Source organism: Manis pentadactyla, chromosome 9 (assembly GCF_030020395.1).
Source record: "Manis pentadactyla isolate mManPen7 chromosome 9, mManPen7.hap1, whole genome shotgun sequence".
Classification (NCBI taxonomy): domain Eukaryota; kingdom Metazoa; phylum Chordata; class Mammalia; order Pholidota; family Manidae; genus Manis; species Manis pentadactyla.
This window is the reverse complement of record NC_080027.1, coordinates 126,280,067-126,307,075: the sequence shown is the minus strand read 5'-3', so window position 1 is coordinate 126,307,075 and position 27,009 is coordinate 126,280,067. Positions and strand designations below refer to the sequence as shown.

At 40.3% G+C, this 27,009-nt stretch overlaps 1 long non-coding RNA gene across 1 annotated transcript; it reads right to left on the bottom strand.

Annotated features, from left to right (window-relative positions):
* Nucleotides 1-22,085: 22,085 nt before the first annotated feature.
* Nucleotides 22,086-26,424, bottom strand: LOC118924587 (uncharacterized). Its single transcript, XR_005029670.2, has 3 exons — nucleotides 26,360-26,424; nucleotides 25,424-25,513; nucleotides 22,086-24,977 (listed from the first exon to the last, which is right to left on the bottom strand). It is a non-coding gene; the product is annotated as an uncharacterized LOC118924587 (long non-coding RNA).
* Between the last annotated feature and the right edge of the window lie 585 nt (nucleotides 26,425-27,009).

Below are 27,009 nucleotides of genomic sequence, written 5' to 3'. Positions count from 1 at the left end.
GCTGAAGTGGTAGGTAGATGGAAGATAAAGGTAGAAAACTTAGTTTAGTGTTGTAAGAGAGCAAATGTAGATGATCAGGTGTGTGCCTGTAGACTATGTTTTAATCCAAGCTAGGCAAGGGCAATAAAACATCCATGGATGCAGAAGATTTCTCTCAAAACAGCAGGGGAGAGGTTCTAAGCCTCACCTCTGTTGATCCCCAATTTCTCACCTGATGGGCCCCCTGCGACTGTGCCTGTCTTAGGTTGTTCCTCCCTTGAGGAATCTTACCCATCTCTGGCTAACCAGTCATCTTCCGGGGCCATACAGGGAAATGTGAAGTTGGTAAGTGAGAGAGAAGCCTTATTGTTTGAAAAAGTTAGCTTTTTACTTCTTTGCATATTTATGCCCTGTGGCTTCTATGCCCAGCATTTGTCTTGAGGTATCTTTACCACTTGGAAGAATTATGATACTCGGTAAATTTGATATGAGGCACGAATTCTATTTAAGAATTCGTTGTAATTAGGAAGGAAGAAGAAAAGCTATAGAAGTAGCAGGCGGAAGAAAACATGGGAAGATTGATTATTTCTGTGACATATCTTCTTGTACAGTAATTTAAGCAGGTATAGGTTTTAAACTACTAATTAAATTGCACACACACATTAACATAATAGGAATACAGTTACATAACCAAAGCAGATCTATAATTACCAGCCATCTCCAGTGAGGCCAAGAAAACCAGTTAGGTACCCTGGGCATTTGTGAAAATTTGTCTATGATATGATGGATATTGTCCAACTGAACTTGAACAGTCTGAGAGAAAAGTAGTTTTCTACTCTACAAATTCAACCTGTATCTATCAGGAGTAAGCTTGGCTGCATAAGGAAGATCCCAATTAATTGTGACTTAAACAAGGAAGAAATTTATTTCTCTGTCATGTATTTATTTAAATGTTTATTTATCTGAATATGTAATAGTTATTGTATAAAAATTAAAAGGTACAAATTGGTGTGCAGTAAAAAGGTGGTCTTCCTCCTACCCTTCCTTTGGCCTCTCACAAGGTTGTAAATGGAATTTAAAGCCATGGAAATGGAAATGGCCACTTGGGAGCATGTGTATCGAGAGAGAAAAGAAGGACCCCAGGACAGGGACCTCTGGGCCTCCAGCCTTTAACAGCTGAGCAGGAGGAGAAGCTGCAAGAGTCTGAGAATAAATGTCATCAAGGAAGAAGGGAAACCCAGAGATTGTTTGGCCCCAGAAGCCAAAAGAAGGAAACATTTTAAGAAAAAGAGAGTGTGTCTAATGCTGCTCGACAGTTCAAGTTAGGTGAGAGCAGGAAGTGAGGGTGATGTCTGGCAGCAGGACAGGCCTGAGGGACCTGCCCAGGTGGCATCTCAGGGGAAACGGACTGAGGAGAAAAGATGAGCAACAGTCCGGTCAGCGATCACGGGAAAGGGGGCCGGAGAGACTGGACCGAGGCTGAAGGCGGTGTGGAAGGGACAGAGCTTTTCACTCAGAGGCGCTGTTAGGACATATTGTTCGCTGGTGGAAATAAACCATTAGGAAAGGGGAAACGGACAATTTAGGCGAGAGAGGGGACACTTGCTGGAGCGAAGTCCTTGAAGAAGCGAGAATGGCTTGGGATCCGTGACCCAGGCGGAAGCCTTGGCCTGCCACTTCAGAGGCCCAGGACCTGGGAGAACGAGCGTCAGATGGACCATCCGACTGAAAGCTGAAATCACTAAGAAACAGGGAGAGAAGGCAGGAGAGGGATGAGCCCTCACTGAGGACCGGTCATGCCTTCCCCCAAGGCGGCCAGACGCACCCTCTGTGGCCTTGCGGGGAAGGTGTTTCCAATAAAGAAGAGAACAGGGTGAAACCCAACATGAAAGGAAAAGGCCAAGAAATTATGTCCCGATCGAGCCCTCCAGCTCAGCAGTCTGCTTGTGGACTTTCAAATGCATGTTACTCTTAACCAAAATCTGAGCATCCTTCCTCTAGAAGGGCAAAAAAGTAAAACAAAATAAGGAGAGCCAAGCCATGGTGAGAAAAGACAACTCTTAGCCCATAACTATCCACATGTACATATGGGTTTTCTCTTCCAAACCTCTGCCTCCTGCTACAATGGCCCATGGATTTCATTAGGTTCTCAAAATGGGCATAACCCCAAGAGGTCACAAGCCACCTCAAAGATCAGAACATGTTCCCAATAAAGGGAAGACGAGAGCAAAGCCAAGCCCCTTGTACCATACCAATAGTGCTGACGTAATAATGACAACAGTGCTAATAGTGGCTGACACCCGCTGAGTACTTTCTGTGTGCCAGGCCTCATGCAGGGAGAACATGCCCTCAGCAAGCCTCCCAAGCAGTCTGGTCTGTTCCTGTGAGGTGACCCTGCAATTCAGAAACGGGCATTTCATGTGAGCTGGTTATCATGAATCATGTCACCAGAGACCGATCAACCCTGAGGATACTAATCAAGTTGACTTTCTGGACATACCCAGCTAACCTCACCTGGGTGACCACATCAACATACAGTAATCGAGTTGGGCCCCACAGGAGCCATCACCATCTCTGCAAGTCTATACACCATAGTGGTTGTTTAAGTGAGTACTTCATTTGAAATGTTTCCTTCCAGTAGTAGTTTACTTTGTGAAGGAAAATAAATCAGTACTTCATAGAGGAAATAAAAAGAACCAGAAACTTTGAGATGTTTGAGACATGGAGAAAGGTTGATTATAAGACTTTCAATCTATCAAAAATTACTTGGTTTAAGATTTCCTCTTCTTGTAAGTCCATGATGAAATGTGAATTCAAAATTGGTCAAGATTTCAAAATGATAATATGTGTCTTTAGTAAGGGTGTGTGGAACCTGATGCACTTGTACATGGCTACATTGTACATCAGTAGGATGTAAGTATGTATCAAATGCTTAAAAATATTTGTATCTAGCAATTCCCATTCTAGAGTTTTTTCTTTTAAAGTAATACTGGTAAAAGTAAAGGTGTGTTTTGGGGGTGCTTATCACATTACCTGAAAACAGTATTATCCTGGGGAGAGCCTAAATATTCAACAAAAAGGAATGAAACTAATTATTGTACATCTGTACAATGGAAGATAATGCAACCATTAGAAATCATGTGGAATATTTAAAAGCATGAAGTCAGTTGATTTTAAATAAGGGTGCCAATAATTCAATAAAGGAAAGAATAATCTTTCCAAGAAATAGTACTGGGACAACTAGATAGCCACATAGAAAATAATGAAATTAGATCCCTGCTTCACATCATACACAAAAATTTAACTCAAAATAGATAGATTCAAATATAAGAGCTAAAGTTTTCAAACTCTTGGAAGAAAATGTATGAGTAATCTTCATGACTTTGGGTTAAGCAAAACCTTCACAGATACGGCACCAAAAGCACAAGAGACAAAAGAAAAAATAGATAAATTTGAAACTTTGTGCTAGAAATGTCATCAAGAAAGTGAAAAGGTGACCCACAGAATGGGAGGAATAACTTGTCATTCATATATCTGAAAAGGGACTTATACCCAGAAAGTATAGTCTTACAATTCAACAGTAAAAACAAAAATGTATTAAACCCAATTTTTAAAAGGGCAAAAATTTGAGTGGACTTTTCTCTATATAAGATATACAAATCCAATAAACATATGAAAAGATGTTCAACACCATTAATTATTGGGGAGATGCAAATCGAAACCACAAAGTGATTCTACTTCATACCAACTAAGATGACTAAGATGGTTTTAAAAAGACAAGACAGACAATAACAAGCATTGACAAGGATGTGGAGACATTGGAACCTTCACATGTTGCTGAGAATGTAAAGTGGTGCACAGCCGTTCTGGAAAACAAACTGGCAGTTACCAAATAGCTATGTAAACATGTGGTTACCTTACGATCCAGAAATTCTACTCCAAGAGTCCAAGAGAATTGAAAACAAGTGCTCAAACAAAAACCTGTACATAAATATTCATAGCAGCCTGTTTATGACAGTCAGAATGTAGAAACAACCCAATATCCATTATAAATGGATCAATAAAATGTATTTCATACAATGGAATATTATTCAGCAATAAAAAATTAAGCACTGATATATGCTACAACCTGGATGAATCTTGAAAACATTATATAAGGGGTCAGTCAGAGAAGACTGTCTATTGTGATTCCATTTATGTGAAATGTCTACAATAAGGCATCTATGTACAGAGAAAGCAGATTAGTGATTGCTAAGGGTGGGCAGGGGGGATGTGTGGTTGGGAAAATGGGAAATGACTGCTGATGGGTTTCTTTTTGAGCCGATGAAAGTTCTAAAAGTACAGTGTGTTGACAGTTGTGCAACGCAGTAAATATACTAAAAAATTGAACTGTACGCTTAAAATGGGAGAATGATATGGCATGTGAATCTCAATAAAGCTTTTTAAAAATGTTAATAGTTAACTATTTCTGGATGGTGGGATTATGTTGCTTTTTACCTTTTTTGGTCATCTCTATCTTCTACAGAGAACAAGTGTTTCTAGTTGCAAGAAAAAAGAAACAAGGTTATTAGTTTAAAAGGTTTATCTAAACAAGGTAACTTGACTGAATTAAGTACAGAAGCTCATGGGTTAAAACCATTCTTGTTAAATCCTTGTGTCTAGAAGAAAACCGCTCCGTTCTTCAGGCCATTTCTCACATCTTATTGTTCGCTACTGTAAAATAGAGGAAATTTTCTTTTCCTTCAAATAATGGAATCCGTGGGTGTTTCTAATTTTTTCATTTTTGCATGGTGATTCACCTCAGGCTGAAAATGTCTTTCCATTTTTGACTTTTCATTGTTTGCTCCATCACAAGAACCTTCTGCACTTTAAAATCTTAATTTGGATGGTAATACATTCAGTGTGGTTTCACAAATTGAGTTAAATACTTTAATCTGCCTTAGCAAATTCCATTCTTGTTCCTCCCTTACCCCATGACTGGTTATTATTTGGTCACAATCCCTTAACGGTACTAAATGTAAGCAACAGTGAATGCATGTTGCAAAAAAATAATCTTAAATTTCAATTTGACAGTATTATAATGTACTGTGGGAATGAAAATGATTTATTAAAATAGATTAGAAATAGCCTGAAAGATTATATAGAGGTGTATTGAAGAACAAAGGATTTTCTGTTTATTATTACAGAAGTTAATATTTGATTAATTACTTTATTATGGGTGGTGGGTCAATCAGTGTCAGGTGATAGGTGGGCTTAACAAAAATAACTGTCAGTTTATACTTGCTTAAAAGAGATCTACTCAGTTGAAAAGCAATACTGCTTAAACAGTGAGAAAAATTCATGAATAAAATGTTCCTCTTAGACATAGACCATGAATGAGAAATGGCTACATTAAAATTGGGGGGACATAGACCACAAACACTGAGAATAGAAAGCACTTCCAAAAGTTTAAAGCATTATAAAGTAATGATATAAAATAACATACTATTATTATTATCATCTGAAGCAAGAAAATATACGTTCTCAAAGAGCATGAACATAAGTCTTTGCAATAAATTTCAAGTTTAATATTTTTGCTCATGCTTTGTTTTTTATCCTTGACATCAATGTTCTTCTGAAAAACAGCAGTTCAGTAGAGGTGCTTGGAAATCAGGAATGGGGATAGCAGCCTTTAGTATTATACTAAGGAGTGATTTCATATAAGCACAGGGTCTGGAATTAAAAAAAAAAAAGTTTGGAAGCCAGCGCTGATTTTTGTGACCACTTGTGCAAATGTTGAAATCTTTTCAATATTAATTGCTTAATTGTGAGCTGTTCCTGAATTCTAAGGTGGGAAGGTGAAGGCCCTTATACGGGGATGCAGGTAGCCCCGTAGCAGGGCTAGAAACCTCTGTCTGGAGCATTAACTATATAATGGCCCAGGTGGGTCAGAGCCTCGGATGGATGCTCTAGCAAACGGCTTGGATGCAGCCGGGGGTCTGGGGTCAGGGGGAATGTCGTTACAGTCAAACACGAGGTGCATGTTGTCGCTCAGGGTTGTTATGTAATGATTACTTTGGAGGGAAAAGCATCCCACGGAGGCTGTATCAGAAGAGCCCTTGAGTAGACCGCCTGCCTGTGTGCTGTCTCCTCCTCTCCTGCTCTAAGCCCTTGAGGGGAGAGACCCTGGATTTTTACCTTTGCATCACCACCACCTTTGTACTACTTGGCAAGTCAAAAATATTTGAACGACTTACAAGGATTGAATAATCTGGCAAGTTGCTAACTAAGCAATGGAGATTTACTTCCTCACTTTAGGTAATTGGTGATTCTCATAGTAGAGAAAGCTGCTAGCAGGTGCCAGTTGCAGATTCTCTTTGGGTAAGAAAGCAACCAAAGGGAGTTCCTGGCCCCTAATTTCTGCCTTTTAAACATTTTTGTCTCTACACATAGAGTTTCTGTACTTTTTATAGGGGTGAGTCATCCAAAAGCCCCTACTGCAAGCCTGGCTGGCCTGTTTCTCTGGAAGGAAACAGAGAAGTGTGCCTTTTGGATTATTCCTAACAATAACACCTCAGAAAAGCATCACAAATATTTCTGGATTAGGATTAGATTTTGAAAAATGTGAAGAGGCAGTGCTTCCTGAGTCAGATAAAATTTTACTATGAATATGGCTGATGTGTCTTTTCCTCATTTGCTTTCTATAATTGGTAAATATCGATTTGTATGTCTGTAATTTCTGAATTTAAAATTTTCATCTTGTTAGTAAAAAAAAAAATCAGTATGTTGTTTACCTTTCAATAAAAAATAAAACACCATATGTTATAATCTGAATGTTTGTGTCGCTCCCAAATCCAATGTGTTGAAATCCTAGTGCCACATGTGATAGTACTAGGAGGTGGGGCTTCTGGGAGGGGCTTGCTCATAAGTGTGGAGCCTTTAGGAAGGGGCTTAGTGTCTTATAAAAAGGGGGCCCCTTTCCATCTGGCATGTGAGGATACAGGAGAAGGAGCGGTCTATGAATCAGGCGGTGGACCCTTGCCAGACGCCCACTCTGCCGGCATGAAGATTCTCAGACTTCCCAGCCTCCAGAACTGTGGGACACAAATGTCCCTTGCTGATAGGTTTCCCAGTCTGTGGAATTGTGTTACAGGAGCCAGGAGGGACTAAGACACCACAGGAGCTTAAATGTGTGAGACAGTAGGATTTGGAACTGATTTCCTTTTACAATGTAAAAATTGAAAAGTGAGTATAGTACATAATAACTTTACCTCACTCTGCTCATGTTCATCTTACATGTGATGACGACAGAGAAAGAATGAAACTCTAGGAACAGCAACATAATAAGAAATATTTATTTGGTCTCTGTCCCCGGTTCCTGGCACAGAGATCCTAAAACCCCTGGGCTTGCCTGAGTAATGGAGAGAAGCATCTTGTTGTTTAGAATGAGCCCCTCTTGACCACACCTGAGTTTAAGCCAATGAGGGTGATTGAAAAGCTTGTAAGGATGGGATTCAGGGGGATTGGCTGTCAGGGGAACCCGCCAGGTGATTAGAAAATCAGACCTTTCAGCCCCACCCCCTGACCTCTATAGACGGGAGAGGGGCTGCAGATGGGTTTAATCACCACCGGCCAGTAGTTTGATCAATTATGTCTAGGAAATACAGCCTTCAGAAAACCCCTGAGCGACATGAGCCGAGAACCTCTGGGTTGGTGGACACATCAGCGTTCTGGGAGGGTGGCACGCCTCCAGGGGACACGGCTGTCCACGCCCCTCCCCACACCCTGCCCTGCGCGTCTCCACCACTTGCTGCTCCCGGGTGGCGCTCTCTAACACGCTGGTGATGGTAAGAGCTCCCCTCAGCTCTGCGAGCTGCTACGGCACATCAGCAAGCCTGCAGACAGAGCTGAGGGGACCCTTGATTTACAGCCGCTTGGTCAGAAGTACAAACACCTGGAGTTGCGACCAGCATCTGAACTTGGGGGCATTCTCACGGGGCTGAGCCTGTGAACAGCCTGCACTGACTCTGGGTAGTTAGTGTCAAAATTACTTAACGTGGGGGGAAAACCCACACATTTGGCCTCAGAAGTGTTGTGAGCAGAGGGAAATACTAGTATTTTTCTTTTAGGGACCAACTTATAATTCTAAAAACTTGTATATAAAAGAAAGAATCAAACAATGTTTGATTTTTGTCGTTCCTGTACAAACTATACCTAAGGGTAACCATTAGTTGATGCAATAAAGTTCCCTTCTACAGATATTTTAGCTAATAAGTGAAGGAGGCAAAATAGAATATCACTGGGCTGCAATCTCGAATGAAATAGTGAATGCAAGCAGAAATCATCAGTGGCTGCTACATGCCTTAGGTAAAAACTGACCGGGGATTTTATGGCGCATGATTCAGCCTGGCATTGCCTGAATCCACTGATCAATCTTAGCATCACAGAAAGAGATGACCAGATATTTTGTGCCTGTGACTTTTGTGTTGATGGAATTAACAAAGCCCCTTACAAAGTATTCATGCCAAAAAACTGAACCTAAATCTGTCTAAGCCTCTAGATGTATCGATGTACAGAAACCATAAGAAATAGAGGAGCCGTAACAACATCCACCAGTGGGATGCAATTAGCAAAATTCAGACTGTGGAAAAACTTACAGGAAAAATACATTTCAAGGAAAAGAAAGTGACAGTCACAGGAACACAGGAGAAATTCACAGTTTAAAAGAGACATGTAAACGCAATGTGCTCCGTGACCCTTCTTCGGCTCTTGGTTTAAACAAACTAATTGTGTAAAAAAAAAACAAACATAAAAAAACACCAAGAAGCCTCTCCCTACAAAAGGTAAACACAAGATCACAAATCCCACCCACTCCCATTGACTTTTGTTGGCATAAACCCTATAATTAAAGGGGTGTACCTCTCGGTTAAGCCTTTTTGTTCTGAATGCTCCTAAAAGTCAACACAGCTCATCGATCACTGATTCTCAAACTTAACTGAGTTTATGAGCTCATTTCCCAAGGGCAGGTGTCAGTGAAGAACCTAAATCTCGAAGATGATGGTTTTGTTTAAAAGTCCCCAGAAAGGGGGAGATGATGCCAAGAAAGGAGAAAAACTCAGAAATCAAGCCTCACCCCCTCCTGAATTTACCGAGCTCCTGGTCTTGACCCGTGTGGTTTTCCTGGAGTCCGTCGCAGACAGTAAGCCAGTGGAGGGAACTACAGCCCAGTGTGGTGGAAATGGTGACATTTCAGCTCTTTGCTTTGCCGTTGCAGTTTTTCTCCCCTGTATGTTTGAATATGAATGACTGAGAGTTTAGAAGACCAAATATTTCAGACCAAACCATGAAGCCATTTTGTGCGCTTCCACTCCGAAGCAACAAGACAGCCTCCTGGCCTCCCAGCTCCCCCTGCCCCAGGGTCACTTTCAAATCAGTGAGAATGCCGAAGTCCAGATTTGGGGAGGAAAGGCATGCATCCCTTCAACAACGCCCCTAATGAGTAACCTCTCTGTCTAAACACCTTCAGTCATAGGAGGTCTCAGGCACATTCCGTGTCTGGCCAGGGATCACTGTCACGAAGCTTTCCTGCTGTTGCTCGGGGAACAAGTCCGCCCGTTCCCCACGACGGCGCTTCGGTTCTCGAAGCTGGCTCTCTTCTTTCCTCTAAGACGCCGATTCTTACCTGAAGGGCAGGGAATGTGGAGGGCAGAATGAGGGGCAACGCTCCTGCCGGACAGTGTCAGCATCTTGGAGCAGGAGAGGCTGCTGGTTCGGAGAACCCCCGGCTGCCCCTCAGATGCCAGATGCCCTCCTGGCTTATTCCGGGCGGACCGACAACATACGCGGCCATCTTTACACAGTCGCTTTACAACCGCTCTCTCCTTCCCTCGCTCCCTCCCTCCTTCCTCGTTACCACCACTACTCCTACAATTGTGAAACATGAAAAATTGGTCGCAATAAAAACAGTAATCATTATTTTTATAAAAACCCAGTCTTAAATTTTCTCTTCCTCTAAACATTTCTTACTCTTTGAGATACTGATAACGTGTATTCATTATATGTTTTAATATGTAATATTTAATGAAGTATACATTACATGGAGATGCCGGGGTTCTTGTTTGCAGAGGCGAAGAATGAACTTAGCAAACAGTCAAGGTAGGAGAGCCAGGGAGGCTTTTATTGAGAGATGCAGTGAGAGCACAGTCTAGGGGATTTATAGGCAGTTGAGGACTTTTGGGAACTGAGGGCTTAGGGGGTGGACTTGTACCACCTGCCCTGCCTTCAAGGTGGGCTGGGTTGTTGTCTGTTTGCCAGGGCTGTTTACAGTGAAATCATGGGGTATGCTGATACCTTGAGGAACACTCAAACATTCCAGGCCAAGTTGCTCCTGGCCTTCTGACCTTCAACTGATCTCACTGAAGATGCCTATATTCCTAGTCTGGTATCTTTACCCTAGAGAATTAGTGTGACCTTTACTTTGCATAATGCTGAACACAGAGTTTCGGTAGGGACTTTACATTGTTACATTGCTTTGACTGTAAATATCCTGCCCTGCTTTTTTCTGGAGGCCCTCACCCTACTCTGTCTACACCCATGGTCCCTGTCTCAATGTTTTTATTAAAATACATATTACTATGTATATTGTATATAATAATATATGTCATAATTACTATTAATAGTATATTATTGTTAACATATTATTATATGTTATAATATAAACAAGTAGCTTAACCCACTTTCCTTTTCAGGATACAAGTTGAAAATTGCATACTCACCTCTCATTGGTTAGGACTTTGCCATATGGCTACACCTACCAGTAAGGGAATTGGAAATGCAGTGCTTATTTCTTCTCTAGCCACATGCCTGGATAAAAACCCCCTTCCTCTGGAAGAGGGGAGAAGGCACAGTGGGGGACTATTGACAGTCTTTCCCACAAGAACCTAAATAGAAACTACACAACAATATATCGTGAGGGTAAGAGTTCCACTGAAATACCCCAGTGCAAGTAATGTATATGTGATGGACATTTATCCTTGGCCGCCTAATGTCTGTGCACTCTACTTCCACTGACAGTTCTGGCTGTTATTTGGGAATCCATTCTTCCTCTCCGTTCACAGGGTTCTGGGGTGTACCTCATGCCCGAATCCAGAGGTGCTGTGGAACCTACCCCAGCTTGTCGGAACAGGACATTCCTTAGACAGCAGCCGCAGGTTCGGGGTGGGCCGTGACTTCACTTCAGTGACTAGAAAAGCAGACAGTCCTTTCATTCTGCAGTCATCTTGCTCCATGGAGTATGACAACAAAATCATTTTTTTTAGCCCAGAATCCAGCTGTTTGGAGACTGCTGTACGCTGAGGCTTCTTAGCCATGTGATCAGGTAAATCCTCATCTGTTTTTGTTGTATTTTGCTCTTTACATTAGGTTGTAGTGGGTTTGCCGTAACTTGTAATAGAAAGAATCTTAATACATTTGAGACTATTTCTAAATCTCCAAAATACAAAATTAGACAATAAGGAATTAAAATAATTTTTAAAAACCAAGTAAAATATCTGACTAGTTCATATATTTAAATGAATGAGTATTATCACATAGCAAAGATACACAAGGTGTCACTGGTCTACATTGTACTTCCAGAATTCAAGAGCTTAAAAATTTGCTCATTATCAAGAGTTCAGCCTTACATCTTTCTGGAAGGAGAGGGGAGTATAAATAAGTTTTAAAAGGCAGCAAGCCATTTCTTTCTCTTGCTAATAGGTTCTTTTCCAGGAAGTCCAGCTCTCCTTTCAGACAGACTTTGTATTCTCATCCTGTGGTTCTTCAAAAGCATCAACGACACTTCTTCCTACCACTTAGAGTGAATAAATAATTCAGAGTAACAGAAGACCAGATGCAGTATAAACAAACCACACTTCTTTCAAGTCCCTTAAGAAGTAACTTCCAAAGAAAATACTGAAGGACAATTTTATGGATTCCTGGATTGTTTCTAATAATGTCAAAATAATAAGAAACACTCATACTTCATGTTCTCTGTTTAGAAAAGTCCTGCCTAATCGGCGGGGTGGTGCCTGGTGTTTGGTCACGTGCAGGAAGCCTCCTGGGCCCCTGCGCTGTGCCGGATACACGAACACAGGCTGAAGGGGGCCGGAGAGTCTTCAAGGACATCTTCTCTGCAGAAGGATTACTTCCAGAGCACCCTGGAAACAAGCGGCTTATCTCTTTTCAAAGAGGAAGAAGAGGGAATTCCGTTCCTTTTTAGTAACTGTGCTAGTACTAACAAGCCTCACAGAAGTTAATGAGCTACATTTTATCCAAATCCTTTGGGCTGAAATTCTTCAGTTTTCTGTGGAAAAAGAGAGCTGCAGGCGACCGCCATCAGTGTGAGAGCCCTTCGTGTATTTGGACACTGATCAAGTCTTCTCTGTGTTGAGTGTGTCAACGCCTTTAACTCAGCGGGGGGTGTATTCACACCCAGGGGACATTGGGCAAGGCTGCAGACATTTTTCAGTTGTCACACCTGGAGAGGAAACGCTACTGACATCGCTCTAGTGGACAGAGGCCACGGAGTCTACACACGGTTCACACATCCCACGGAGTTTACACACACACACAATTATCGCCAAATGCTAATAGTCCCATGTTGATAAACTCCACTACCTTTCCTAATACAGTCTTATTTTCAGATGTTTAATAATCATTTTAATTTTCTTTGGACCTCTTCTCAAACTGGAATAATCCCAGTTAGATTCGGAGCTGTGAATTACATGTGGGCCTGATCATCACTGAGAACTAAGGACAGGTTCCTTCGTAATTCCTCCAATCCACAACACTTTAAAAGAATAACCTGAGGTGACATGTCCTGTGCAAAGGTTACAGACCCAGAACTTCCCCGGGAACCCAAAGGATCCACTGCCAACGCCCGTGGGGTTTGGACGCACTCCAAGGGCGCAGCCAGACTTCCACTCACATAAGATCATCAGAATATCTGAGCCTGCGAGGGAAGGGGAGGGCTGAGGGTGGGAAGCAGGGAAGGGAAGCTCGGGGAGCTGTGGCCCCGGGGACAGAGGAGCGAGAGGGAGGGGCGAGGGCGGGTTCCCAAGGCTTCGCTGTCGCAAGGCAAGCAACCAGAGAAAGGGGCTGAGTAGGGCCCCCTGGCCTCAGATATATTTTACTGTGGCCTAGGGACACGTATTTAAGATAACTTTTGGTGAATTCTTAAGCTTCTGTAACTTTTCCAATGTTTGTTTCTAATCCCCTGTTTCTCAAGAATGTGGAGTCGTGAAGACCCTCAAATGAAAAGATGTTGGCTGGCTTCAAAAACAGCAGTAGTAGTTCCCTTTGACATTAACCTTGGCAAGGAAAAGGGTTTCCAGAAGAAAAACTACACTGGCCACAGCTAGGAGGAGAAGCAATCTAGGAAGAAAGAGGGGCTAAAGCTAGAGTTGGAAAAAAAGCTTCAAGTCTTCAGTAATGGATGCTGAGTTCTGTGTTACATGGAGCCTCCCTCATGAGAGGCTTTCATACATGGTTTTCTGATTTTGATTAGCATTTTGCTCCTAACTACTGCTCTTAAATTCAAATTACAGCTTTCCAGAGGATAAAAAAAAAAAGAAGAAGAAATATGCTGAGGTTTGCATGGATATCAAATAACCATTCCATTCTAAAACCATAGATTCTGCCATTTGTAGAGTTTTCACGTCAGGTTTGACATTTCTCCTACTTGATGTCTACATACAAATATTCACCTTGGAGAGTTTGAACAAAAATCATCTGGTTGGTTTGAGTTCTGCAAGGAATATGTAAAATGTTCCTTAAAATGTTAGTTCCAAGTTTGTTTTTATATTTAGATGACTCACAAAGACTTTATTTGCACACTCCATTTAGGACGAAAGATGATCTCGATGAATATGAAAAAATAATTTGTTGCAAGTTTATGCACAAGGAAGACGGCAGCTTAGAGGAAAATGTTTCTCCCATTCCCTCCACGTCCCACTCCAAATGCATTCCAGCTTCTCTGCTGGGTCAGGGAGTTGGCAGAAGAGCCCTGGGGGGTGAGAAGCACGGACTTAACGTGATGCTTTCTTCACTGTGGGCAGGACAGGAGCTTGGAGGGCAGAGTGGGATAGCTCTGGTGCAGGACCTGAGAATAGCGGTCCCTCGGAGTTGGCCCCCCTGATGGTGCCATGACAGTTGGCCTGCCAGCAGGTTGCTTTCTGCCCTGTGTTAATGTACGTATTATCCTTGAGCCCAAGTTGCTGGAGAGGAGCCACACTGAGGCCAGGAGGGCTTGAGATCAGGGAGCAGAGGGCTTCCTTTTCTCTTGAGGACCTGTCTGCCGCTGTGCCATCAGACAAGCGGAGACCACTGTCCTTCCGCCCTCCCAGGACCACTGAGAGTTAAGCTACATCGAAGAAACCCACATCCGGAAAGAGAGAGAGCAAATCAGACAACCAGACTGAGTCCCTCATGAAACAGAGCTGCCAGAAGACTCGGATAACAACTTGTGCAGAAGGAAAAAAATGAGAACACCAAGGAGCTCTAAGTGCAGCATAAAAGAGATTCTGGAGATAAGCCATGATATTCAGACTAAAAAGGTAACAAAGCGAAGGCTGTTGTTGAGACTCAAATTGGAAGCCTGAAAAATTCAGTGGAAGAAATACCTCAAATGACAGAACAAAAATACAGAGAGAAATCATCATAAACAAGCGAACAAAAAAGATAAGAGATTTGGAAGATAGACTTGGAGGATAGGTTCTGGAGGAAAAGAAGAAGATGGAGGAGAGGTAATAACAGAAGAAAATATTTTTGTGTTGAAGGAAAACCAGAGCCTAAAAATTCAAAAGGCTAAGTTCCAGGCATAATTAATGAGGAGCATAGGCACATACTGATAAAATTCTTGAACATCAAGATAAAGAGAAAATCATGCAAGTTTCCAGGGGAAAAAAATGAGTAAACTACAAAGAAAAAGAACCAGATGGGCATGTGATTTATCTGCAACTTTGGAGGTTAAAAGACAATGGAGCAAATTGCAAAGGACTAGAGACAATGACTGAAATCCAAGAATCCTATACCCAGGCAAGTTATTATTAATCTTTCAGTCAAATGAAAGATATTTATAAATATATAAGGATTCAGAGAATATATCATAGACATACCACCAGTTGAGGAAAAAAGACTTGAGAAACGGTGCTAAATAACAAATTGATCTAAACAGAGCATATACATTGTGTTAGTTATCTATGACTACGTAATGAATTACCCCAAAACTTGGTGGCTTGAAACAAAACTAAGCATTTATTATCTTTCAGTTCTTGTGAGTCAAGAGTGGCTTAGCTAGGAGGCTCTGCCTTAAAGTCTCTTAAAAAGATGAATTCATGATGTGGGCCAGGGCTGCAGCCAATTGAAGGCTTAACTGGGGCTGTAGGATCTGCACCCAAGGCGGGTCACTCACGGGGTGGGCAAGTTGGTGGCTATGGCCAGAGACCTCAGGTCCTCTGTATGTGGGCCCCCGAGGGCTGCTTGAGTGTCCTCATGACATGGTGGCTGGCTGGCTTCCCCAGAGCCAGCTATCCTCCCTCAAAAGAGAGCCACATGGAGCCTTGGAAGTCACACAGGATTATTCTATTTCTTAGAAGCAAGTCACTACATCCAGTCCACGTTCAAGGAGATGGAAATTAGAAGTGTCAAAACATTTGTGAATGTATTTTAAAACCACAACATAGATAAAATAAAAGCTAATCGAATTGCAAGGAAAGCCTAATAAAAATTCAATCATGTTGAGAAATTTCAACATACCTTTTTCAGACTTGGACAAACTAAACAGAAGTAAGTAAGAAAATATGAGGAAGTGAATCAATACACTAGACTTAATGAACAGACATAGAGCCTGACGTTCCTCAAAACAGGGACACACATCCTTAATCCTTGAAAGAAAAAAGAAAAAAGTGACTCAATGTAAAAATATCTACTATATATGCAGATACCGTTTAAAACTTTAACATGTCAGGTGTTCTACACACGTTATATGTAACAATTCATTTAAGTCTCATAATAACCCACAAAGTAGAGTCACGTAACTACTTGGGTTTGAATAAAATACCAACACACCCCTAGATTATCTTTGGTCCAAAGAGGGAATAAAAGGTGAAATAATAAATGGGAGTGGGTATTCATCGACAGGCACTGATACAGCTACACTGACATTGATGACTGCCATCCATCCTGACTGCTAGCTGCTCACAAATACTGGTTTTAAATATTTTTAAAACCAATATCACTTCTATTACAAACTATCTAAAACATTCAGAAAAGAACACTGAATATTTAAGAAATACAGCAAAAAGTTGAACTCACAGGAAAACTACATGTCATCATTATTAAAGAAAAGAAACAAAAATGAAAGAGAAAAATTCAAATTACGAAATTCTAACTCATTCATTAATTTAAAAATTAGCTAAGAAGTTAGAATAACAACTAAATAAACCAGAAGGTAAAAAGATGGGATTAATATAAAGATAAAAGCTGAACTTAGTGAAATAGAAAATAAATATAGTAGAAAGGATAAACAAATTCAAAAGCTGGGTTTTTAAAAGAATACTAAAGCAAATAAATTCCTCATAGAGCTTTATTAAAGAAAAATTATAATAGGCCAGATGAGGAATGAGAAAGAAAAATTTGCTATTTATAGAGAAGAGATCAAAGTAAATCTGAGGTAATATAACCCAAATTAACCCCAAAAGAAACTGAAAGTCACCAGAGGAGATTGGAAAAGTAATCGAAGAGTTAACATTTAAAAGAACTGAATTTTATAAATGTTAAAGAATAGATAAATGCAATGTTATTTAAACCATTCCAGACAATAAAGAAGATGAAAATCTTCCCAATTCATTTTTTAAGCTGGCATAACTTTAATATCAAACCTAATTAAGATGCTGCAATAAAGAAAACAATTTATCAATATTATTATAAATTCAGCAATTTTTGATCAAGTGAGGTTTAATTTGGGAATATAAGGGTGATTCAGTTGGTCAAAAATGTATTAATATATACTTCTTTGCATCCATAAATTAAAAGGAAAAAATATAACTAGTTGCTGAAAAGGCATAAAATGCACAAGCCATTTAAAATAAAACTTTAAAGAAGGTAGAACTGGAAGGATTTGATTACATAATGAAGACTAACCCAAACTAACAACTATTACCTAAAGTGTGAAATACTAAAACCATGTTGATTACAATCAGAATCCAGACAGGGATGCACCCAATGTCAAATATCATTTGATGTTTTCTTCGAGGCACTAATCAATAAAAAAAAAAATTGTTATAAATATTGGGAAAGACAAGGTAAAATTGTTTTTAGTGACTTGATTACAAACCTAAGAAACCCAAAATAATGTTGTTTAAAAAAACTATTAGAATTAGTAAGAGCATTTGGTACATTATTTGAACAATTAGCAACTTCCCTCAATAGTACTAATGTATGCAAGAAAATGGAAATAGGAAAAAAAAATGTCCTTCACAGTAATAACTTCATAGAATAACTAGCAATTGAATTAAAAGAAACACACCCACTTCAGGAACTGATAGAACTACCAGATGGAAAATCAGGAAGGATATAGAAGATCTGAACAACACGATCAACCAACCAACAGGAGCTAATTGAAATACACAGAATATTCCACCCAATAACAGCAGAATATACATTTTGTTTTCAAGTACCCATGGAGCACTCACCCAGACAGACCATATCTTGGGCCATAAAACAAACCTTAGGCAACTTCAAATAAATGAAATCACAGATAATGTATTCTTTTATCATCTTGGACTCCAGTTAGAAATCAGTAACAGAAAGACAACAGTAAAACTATAAACAGGGAAATTAAGTCACAGACTTCTAAGTGACCCATAAATCAGAGAGAAAGTCTCAATAGGAAAATTTTAAAATACAAACAATGGAAAGAAAGTAAAAATAACATCAAAATATGTGGGATGAAGCTAAAGCAGAACTAAGAGGGAAATTCATAGCACACAATGCTCACATTAGAAGCAAAGAAAAATCTTAAATCAGTTACCTAAGTTTCTACCTCAAGAAACTAAAAAGAGAAGAGCAAAATAAGTCCCAAACAAGTAGAAGGAAAATTAAAAAAAAAAAACAACAAGAATTAATGAAATTGAAAGTAGGAAAACAGAGAAATGCAATTTTTAAAAGCTGGTTCTTCCCCATCTCCTTGAGAAAGGGAAACAAAAGCAAAAATGAACTCATGGGACTACATCAATCTAAAAAGTTTTTGTACGGCAAAGAACACCATCAACAGAACAAAAAGGCATCCTACAGTATGGGAGAATATATTTGTAAATGACAGATCTGACAAGGGGCTAACATCCAAAATATATAAAGAACTCACACCCCTCAACACCCAAAAAGCAAATAACCCTATTAACAAATGGGCAGAGGATATGAAGAGACGGTTCTCCAAAGAAGAAATTCAGATGGCCAACAGGCACATGAAAAGATGCTCCACATCACTAATCATCAGGGAAATGCAAATTAAAACCACAATGAGATATCACCTCACACCAGTAAGGATGGCCAGCATCCAAAAGACTAAGAACAGCAAATGTTGGCGAGGATGCGGAGAAAGGGGAACCCTCCTACACTGCTGGTGGGAATGTAAGCTAGTTCAACCATTGTGGAAAGCAATATGGAGGTTCATCAAAAAACTAAAAATAGAAATACCATCTGACCCGGGAATCCCACTCCTTGGAATATACCCAAAGAATACAACTTCTCAGATTCAAAAAGACATATGCACCCCTATGTTCATCGCAGCACTTTTTACAATAGCCAAGATATGGAAGCAACCTAAGTGTCCATCAGTAGATGAATGGATAAAGAAGAGGTGGTACATATACACAATGGAATACTATTCAGTCATAAGAAGAAAACAAATCCTACCATTTGCAACAACATGGATGGAGCTGGAGGACATTATGCCCAGTGAAATAAGCCAGGTGGAGAAAGACAAATGCCAAATGATTTCCCTCATTCATGGAGTATAACAATGAAGCAAAACTGAAGGAACAAAATGGCAGCAGACTCAGAGACTCCAAGAATGAACTAGTGGTTACCGAAGGGGAGGAGTGTGGGAGGGTGGGTGGGGATGGAGGGAGAAGGGGACTGAAGGGTATTATGTTTAGTACACATGGTGTGGGGGTCACGGGGAGAATAGTGTATCACAGAGAAGGCACATAATGGGTCTCTGACATCTTGCTGCACTGATGGACAGGGACCGCACTGGGGTATGGGTGGGGACTTGATAATATGGGTAAATGTAGTAACCACATTGTTTTTTCATGTGAAACCTTCATAAGAATGTATATCAATCATACCTTAATAAAAAATTATAAAAAAAAAAGCTGGTTCTTCAAAAGAAAAATCAACCCAATCAATCATCTCCAGCAAGACATACAAAGATAAAAAGAAATGACACAAAACAGAATATCAAGGATGTCACTATAAATCCTGCAGAAAATACCTTTATGTTCATAAATTTGACAACTTAAAAGAAAAATTTAAAAACCGCCAACTATCAAAACTCAATCAAGGTGAAATACACAAACTGAATCATTATATGATCATTAAGAAGATTGAATTTGTAATTTAAAGGTACCCCCCAAATAAATCTCCAGGCCCAGATGGCTTCACTGGAGAGTGTTAACAAACATTTAAAGAAGAATTAACACAGATGTAGATGCACTCATCCCACCAGTTCCTGGACTTGCCATGGGAAAGATGAAGGAGATATCTAAGCTGGCCTGTGCATACAGTAAAACAAAAATTGGACTGGATCTATACTGTTGGAACTCAACCAAGAATTTGGAGAAGTGCAAATTGTAGCGCTCCAAAGTCTTACAACTACAGACTATTTATCGTTAAAAGAACATATGGGATATGAACAGTCCCCAGGAATGGGGTGTTCTAGTTTATCTGAATTCTCTCAGATTGTATAAGTTCAGTCGGACAATATCCACCATATCATAGATAAGTTTTCACAAATGCCTAAGGTGCCTAACTGGTTTTCTTGGTTTCACTGGAGATGGCTGGTAATTACAGGTATGCTTTGGTTAGGTAACTGTATTCCTATTATGTTAATGTGTGCGCACAATTTAATTAGTCGTTTAAAACCTATCCATGCTGAAGTTACTCTACAAGAAGATATGTCAAAGAAATAATCAATCTTCCCAGGTTTTCTTCCGCCTGCTACTTCTATAGCTTTTCTTCTTCCTACCTAATCACAACCTTTAAATAGAACTCGTGCCACATGTCGAATTTACCGAGTATCATAATTCTTCCAAGTGGTAAAGACACCTCAAGACAAATGCTGGGCATAGAAGCCACAGGGCATAAATATGCAAAGAAGTAAAAAGCTAACCTTTTCAAACAATAAGGCTTCTCTCACACTTACCAACTTAACATTTCCCTGTATGGCCCCGGAAGATGACTGGTTAGCCAGAGACGGGTAAGATTCCTCAAGGGAGGAACAACCTAAGACAGGCACAGTTGCAGGGGGCCATCTGGTGTGAAAATGGGGAGCAGCAGAGGTGAGGCTTAGAACCTCCCCCCTCATGTTCTGAGAGAAATCTTCTGCATACGTGGATGTTTTATTGCCCTCGTCTAGCTCGGATTAACACATAGTCTACAGGCACACACCTGATCATCTACATTTGCTCTCTTACAACACTAAACTATGTTTTCTACCTTTATCTTGTATCTACCTACCACTTCAGCATTTTATTAAAAATAATAATAATAGAGAAATGTGGTATCCACATATAAATCAAGTTTAAAAATCAAATGAATATTCATATTTGAACTGACTGTGTATAGTTCATAATGCATGAACAAAACCGAAAGCTTCTGTGATGACTGCCCTTGCACTGTTCACCATGTAACTTATTCACTATGTAAGAATTTGTACTCCATGTAAGAATTTGTTCGTTATGCATCAGAAGATTGGAGACTGACGAAAATTAGGCTTGGGGTGGATTAATGATTGTGCATTGAGTATTGACCCCCCTATACAGAAATTTATTGTGGTTAACAACTATTTGATCAATAAATATGAGAGATGCCCTCACAAAAAAAAAAAAAATATATATATATATATATATATATAAACACACTTCCAATTGTAAAATAAATAAGTAACCGGGATGTAATGTATAGCATAGGAATATAGTCAAAATATTGTAACAACTTGGTATGGTGATAGCTGGTACCTAGAATTATCATGTATATAAATGTTGAATCACTGTGTTGTACACCTGAAACTAATGTAATGCAATGCTGTTGTCAACTACCCTTCAATAAAAAAAAAAAAAAAAAAGAATTAACACCAGTTTTACACAGCCTCTTCCAGAAAATAGAAACAGAGGGGATACTTCCCAACTAGTGTTATGAGACCAGTATTACTTTGATATAAAACCAAAGAGAATAACACAAAAGAAAACTACCTACTAATGTCTTTCATGAACTTAGACACAAAAATTTCAACAAAATATTGGCAAGTTGTATCCAACATAGTATTTAAAAAATTATACACCATGACCAAGTGGGATTTATTCCAGGTATGCGAGGCTAGCTCAACATTTGGGAATGAATCAGCATAATCCACTATATCAACAGGCTAAAGAAGAAAAACCATATGATCATTATGACCACAACATTGACAAAAAAAAGAAATTTGACAAAATCCAACACCCATTCATGATTTTAAAAAAAGCACACACACAAGAAACAACTCCCAGCAACATAGGAATAGAGGAGAATTACCTCAGCCTAATAATCTACAAAATCAGATGGCTAAAATGATACTTAACGGTGAAAGTCTAAATGCTTTCTCCTTATGATTAGGAACAAGGCCAGGATGTCCACTTCTGCTACTATGATTCAACATAGCACAGGGAAGTCTAGTCACTGCTATAGTGCAAGAAAAATCATACAAACCAGAAAGGAAGAAATAAAACTACCCCTGTTTGCGGGTAACATGATTATCTACATAGGAATCCCAAAGATCTACAAAAAAACAACAAAAAACCCTAGTTAGAACTGAGTTGAATAAGATCATGAGATACAAGACCAGTACACACAAAAAATCTCAAATGCGTTTCTACATGTTAGCAGTGAAAACATGGACAACGGCATTTAAAACACAATATCATTTACAATCAATTTTACATACACAATACAATTTCCAAAGAAAATTAAACTTAGGTATATAACAAAACATATATATGATCTGTATTCTGAGTTTTTTTAGCATTTCAAAGGGCATTGAATATAAAAGAAATTAATACCATTTGTTATTGGAGCTATGTAGCCACATATTTTTAAAAAGACATAGGACCTAAATGCAGAAAAGTAAAAATCTTACCAAAGGACGTAAAACATGATCTGAACAAGTGGAACAATTTACCATGTTCTTGGATGGGAAGACATTTTTTAAATGACAGAGCTCTCAAACTGAAGATGTAAAGTCAATGCAATTCCAATTAAAATTTTAACCATATTTGATTTTTTAAAAAGGGGGAGGAATGTTGGATCAAAATATCTTAGAACTCATATGGAAGAATAAAGCTTAAGAACATAAAAGGCATATAAAAATGAATGGTGACAGAGAATATGCTTCAGGAGATAGCAGAATGCAAACACAAGGCCACTATGATCAACTCCCTGTGGCTCTGGTCTGGGATCAGACAGTCAGGTCTATAGGACATATCAGAACCCAGAAATAGACCCCGGGACATATGTGAATTTAATATAAGACAAAGGGGGTATTTCCATTTGGAAGAAAAGAATAGTTTATCACCATATGGTGCTGGCATGACTGTTATCCATCTGGAAAAAAACATAGCCATACTCTGTGTCATACCACATAAATTATAAAACAATAAAAATCTTACAAGAATACTAGGCAACAACATATGAACTTAGAGTGAAAGACTTTCTCAACTAAGAGGAGATCCAGATGCCAGTTTTCATAAAGACATATTTGGCAATCTAAAAAATTAAAAACATTTGAAGGGCAAATTACACCAAATCCAAATTCAACAAATAAGTGATGAAAGAGGAAAACATATTCACAGTGCTTGTGACAAGAAAAGGGCAAATAGACACAATACAGAAAGAACTACAACAACTTGCTAAGGTTGAAACCACCACCATATACACAAAGCCCCCAAATGGGCAGAATATGTTGCATTTATAGAAGAGCAAATGCAAAATGTCAAAAAATATATGCAAGGATGCTTAGACTCACTAGTGGTCGGGGAAATGCAAATTAAAATAACAATAAAGTACTCACTTTTTCATTAGATGGTCAAAAGTTTAAAGAGGTGATAACACCTATTTCTGATTAGAACTAGGGGAAATAATTACTCTTATAAATTTCTGGTGGTAATGTGAAGTCTTTTGGAAAAGAATCTGGCAATTTTCATTAAACATAAAATTATGCACATGTCTTAAACCCTATAATCCTTGTGGGAATCTATTTCCTAGAAATAAAATTCCCAGGGTATATGTATAATGATGTTCATTGCAGTATCATTCATAGTGAAAACAACAATTTGAACTGAAGTGAATACCCACTAAGAGAGGCACAGGTGAGTATATTACATGCCTCCACGCTGTGAAATATTATGTAGCCACAAAGAGGACTGCATGTGCCAGTCAACACAAAGGGATTTCAATGAAGTTTTATTGCATGAGAAAACTAAGTATGAGAGCAGAGTATAAAATATAATCTCATTTTTATAAAACAAACAAGAAAAGGAGAAAAACATGAAAAAATATTCATCATGTTGTTCATACAAATTCCCTGGAGGAGAAAATGGTAGGGCAGATGAATAGGGCAGAAGGGGAAGAGAGAGGGAGAGGATGCAAATAAATTAAAAAAATGGAAAGTCTAAGCAAAATGAACATACCCAAGTATTCACAGAATGAACTCTTCTATGTAAAATAATGTGTGTGTATGAGAGAGTGAGATTATGTACAAAGAAATTAAAGAATATTGTTATAGATATGTACCCTAACTTGCAGAGAAGTCTATGATAAACTGTCGATTGAAAAAAGTAAGTTGAAATGCATGGACTGAGAATATTTAAAAGAAAATCAGGACACAGTATGGAATCCTCAAAAACCTGGAACTGTATGGAACATGGTTATATTTATATGATAACAGATTAGCAAATCCCCAACATATCTGAATATATATTTGTATATGTACTAACAAGATATAACAGGGGAGCGGCAGTAAATGGATGGTATTGGGACAGAGGTGGGATAATTAGCTTTGTCTTTTATGTATGTTTGTTCCATAGTACTGCTTGTTATGTACAAGCATGGGCTACTGCTGTAATGAAAATATCAAATAAAGAATTTTTTAAAAACATAAGCCCCAGGATTTCCCACATGACATCTCAAAGGTATGCCACAATGTGCACAAAGAGCATATATCAAAGAGGAATACACTAAATGGTCATTTTGGAAGTAGCATACAGGCATTATCATCTTACAATGGATTTCCTTTAAGGGACGTAACTTAGAGGAGAAAATAACACCCAGACTTAGGTGCTAAATATTTAAGCTCATTTTGAAAGAATACTAGACAGCAACTGATAGAAAACAAAGTATCTCTAATACTAAGCAGGAAAGAGGTAGACTGACTTAGTGGGGCTGCAAATCCACTACCGATGATACAAAGAGACAAAGCTCCCTCATTAGGGCCCGTCAGCACCAGCTCCAGGTCAGTTCAGGCAGCCACAGTCCAAACAAGCCAATAAGCCGAAGTCACCACTTGAAGATTGTTTACAGGGGCTCAGGCAGACCCTAGAGTCCTAGGCAAATTGTGCAGAAAAATGTAAGTGTATTCCCCTCCTTCATGTCTTCCTCCTCCTCAGACTCCGTTGCCCACGTCACAGGATGTGGGATGAGATTGTCTCAGATTTTCAGCCAAAGCCTCCAAGCTGTGGATAATGGGTGACAAATGCACTTCTATTTAGGAAAGTTACCAAACACAGCCATGCAGGACTAAGAGAGGATCGAACTGATCTACGGACAATCACTACCATCCCTCATTTCCAACCTTTATAAGAGAAGAAGAGACTCAGTAATGAGATTCTTGGTAGTAAGAGCATTCATGTGAGTAGAAAGTCTTGTCCCGCGCCTCCCCTTCCACCTCCAAACCAAACCAACGTATCCCAGTTGACCCACTAATGGCGATTGGTGCTCTCTGCAAGAAAGGAGATAGGTATTTCATTTTCCAGCTGGAAGTTCTGCTGCCGCAGTGAAACATAACATTTTGGTGAGAAAACGTCTGCGGGAAATTAGGTCATACAGGATGAAATTAAAGACTAATGCCTAACTGTCCCCTGGAAAGCTCAGGATGGAGAGCGTAGCGGGAGTTGCTTACAGGCAGAGCCGGGAGACAAGGCCGCGGTGGGAGCGGTCTGCTGTGCCCCGGGCAGTCGCCCGGTTCTGCGCTAAGGATGGGCCGCGTTTCCTGTGGACCAAGCAGAGATCACGGTGCGTATTTGGGACAGGACTGCCTTCAAAGCACCCCACGAGAATACAGCTGATTCTGTAGCATCTGACTCCGCCGATGGACAGGGACCGCACTTGATGATATGGGTAAATGTTAAACCACTGTGCTATGTATTTGAAACCAGCATAATATTATATATCAGTGATACTTTAATTTTAAAAAAAGAGAAAGAGAGAGAGAAAATACTCCAAGAAAACTGGCTGCCTGGCTGGGAAGATCCCAGCAGCAAGAGGCTGTGGGTGACCCACCAGAGGATGGAGCTGATACAGGCCGGGGAGCAGGGCCGTGTCAGGACGTCCGCGGAGTTCCAAGGACCTCATCGCTGCGCGCTGTGGAAGAGTCAGCGTTTGGGTGCCTGCCGTGATCAGGTCGCCAAAAGAAAATCACAACCATCAGCAGCTGCGAGAAACAGCCTTTGCCTCTTTCTCTCTCACCCGTCGCCGCCGTCTGCAGCCCCAAGGCAGCCAAGAGCGCGGGTGGGCGGCGGCAGAGCCGATGCAGACCGGCCCCCCCTCCCGGCTGCTGCGCACACCACAGGCTGGGCCCCAGCTGCCGGCAGGACAGGAGCTCTAAATGGGACGAGGGATCGGACTGTTTGTTTAGATGTAGTAAAAGCCCTAAATTTGCCCCCAAAACTATGGACCCTGCTCAAAAAGTAACGTAAGGGGTGGAGAAGAGAAATCTTATTGACAGTGTGTTTTTAGGAAGTGGTGGTAAATAAAATCATTCCAAGTTTCACTCATCCAAGGGCAGCCTATTCAACAGCCAGATCTCACCTAGAAAGCCCTCCCCCCCCGCGCTTACGCACTCCTAGTAATTACTTCTGCCCTCTATTCCAGCGGGCATCGCGGGCGGCCTCCTGCGCCCGCGGCCCCGCCCTGGCGGAGCGCCCTCCTCGCCCCCTTCCTGCGCCCGGGGCGCCAGGGTCCTCTGCACGCCCCGCCTTCGCCCTCAAGCCCCACCCTCTCCGCAAGGCCTAGCAACCAGCCCAGCTTCTTAAGTCACTCTTACCTTTGAGCGACACACTGCTGACTGGCAATATGCCATTCGGTCCCCATAAGTACCTTTGGACTGCACGAGCTCATTTTCATTGGAAAAATGTGGTCACCCTACACGTAGCCTTGCTACTTTAGGCTGTCGCTTACTTTCATGTGTATGTCCCACATGTCATGATGAGCTCGAGGGCAGCGCTCCTGTCACTGTGATTTGTTTGTTTTGGTCCCATTATGTCTCCAGAGAGCAGGTAGCAGGTTCCCGAGAATGTCTGTTGGAAGTATTTATGCTGATGGTCCAGGACGTGCCTGCTTCCTTTTCTACCGTTCCCACCTCCTGGAGACGTCTACTCACTGCCCTTAACTTACCGTCGGCACTGCTCAACTCCGAAATACCCCAGCGGACGGCAGAAACAAGGATCAGTCATTTCACAACCATTTCCAAGAGGCTAGGATGACGAG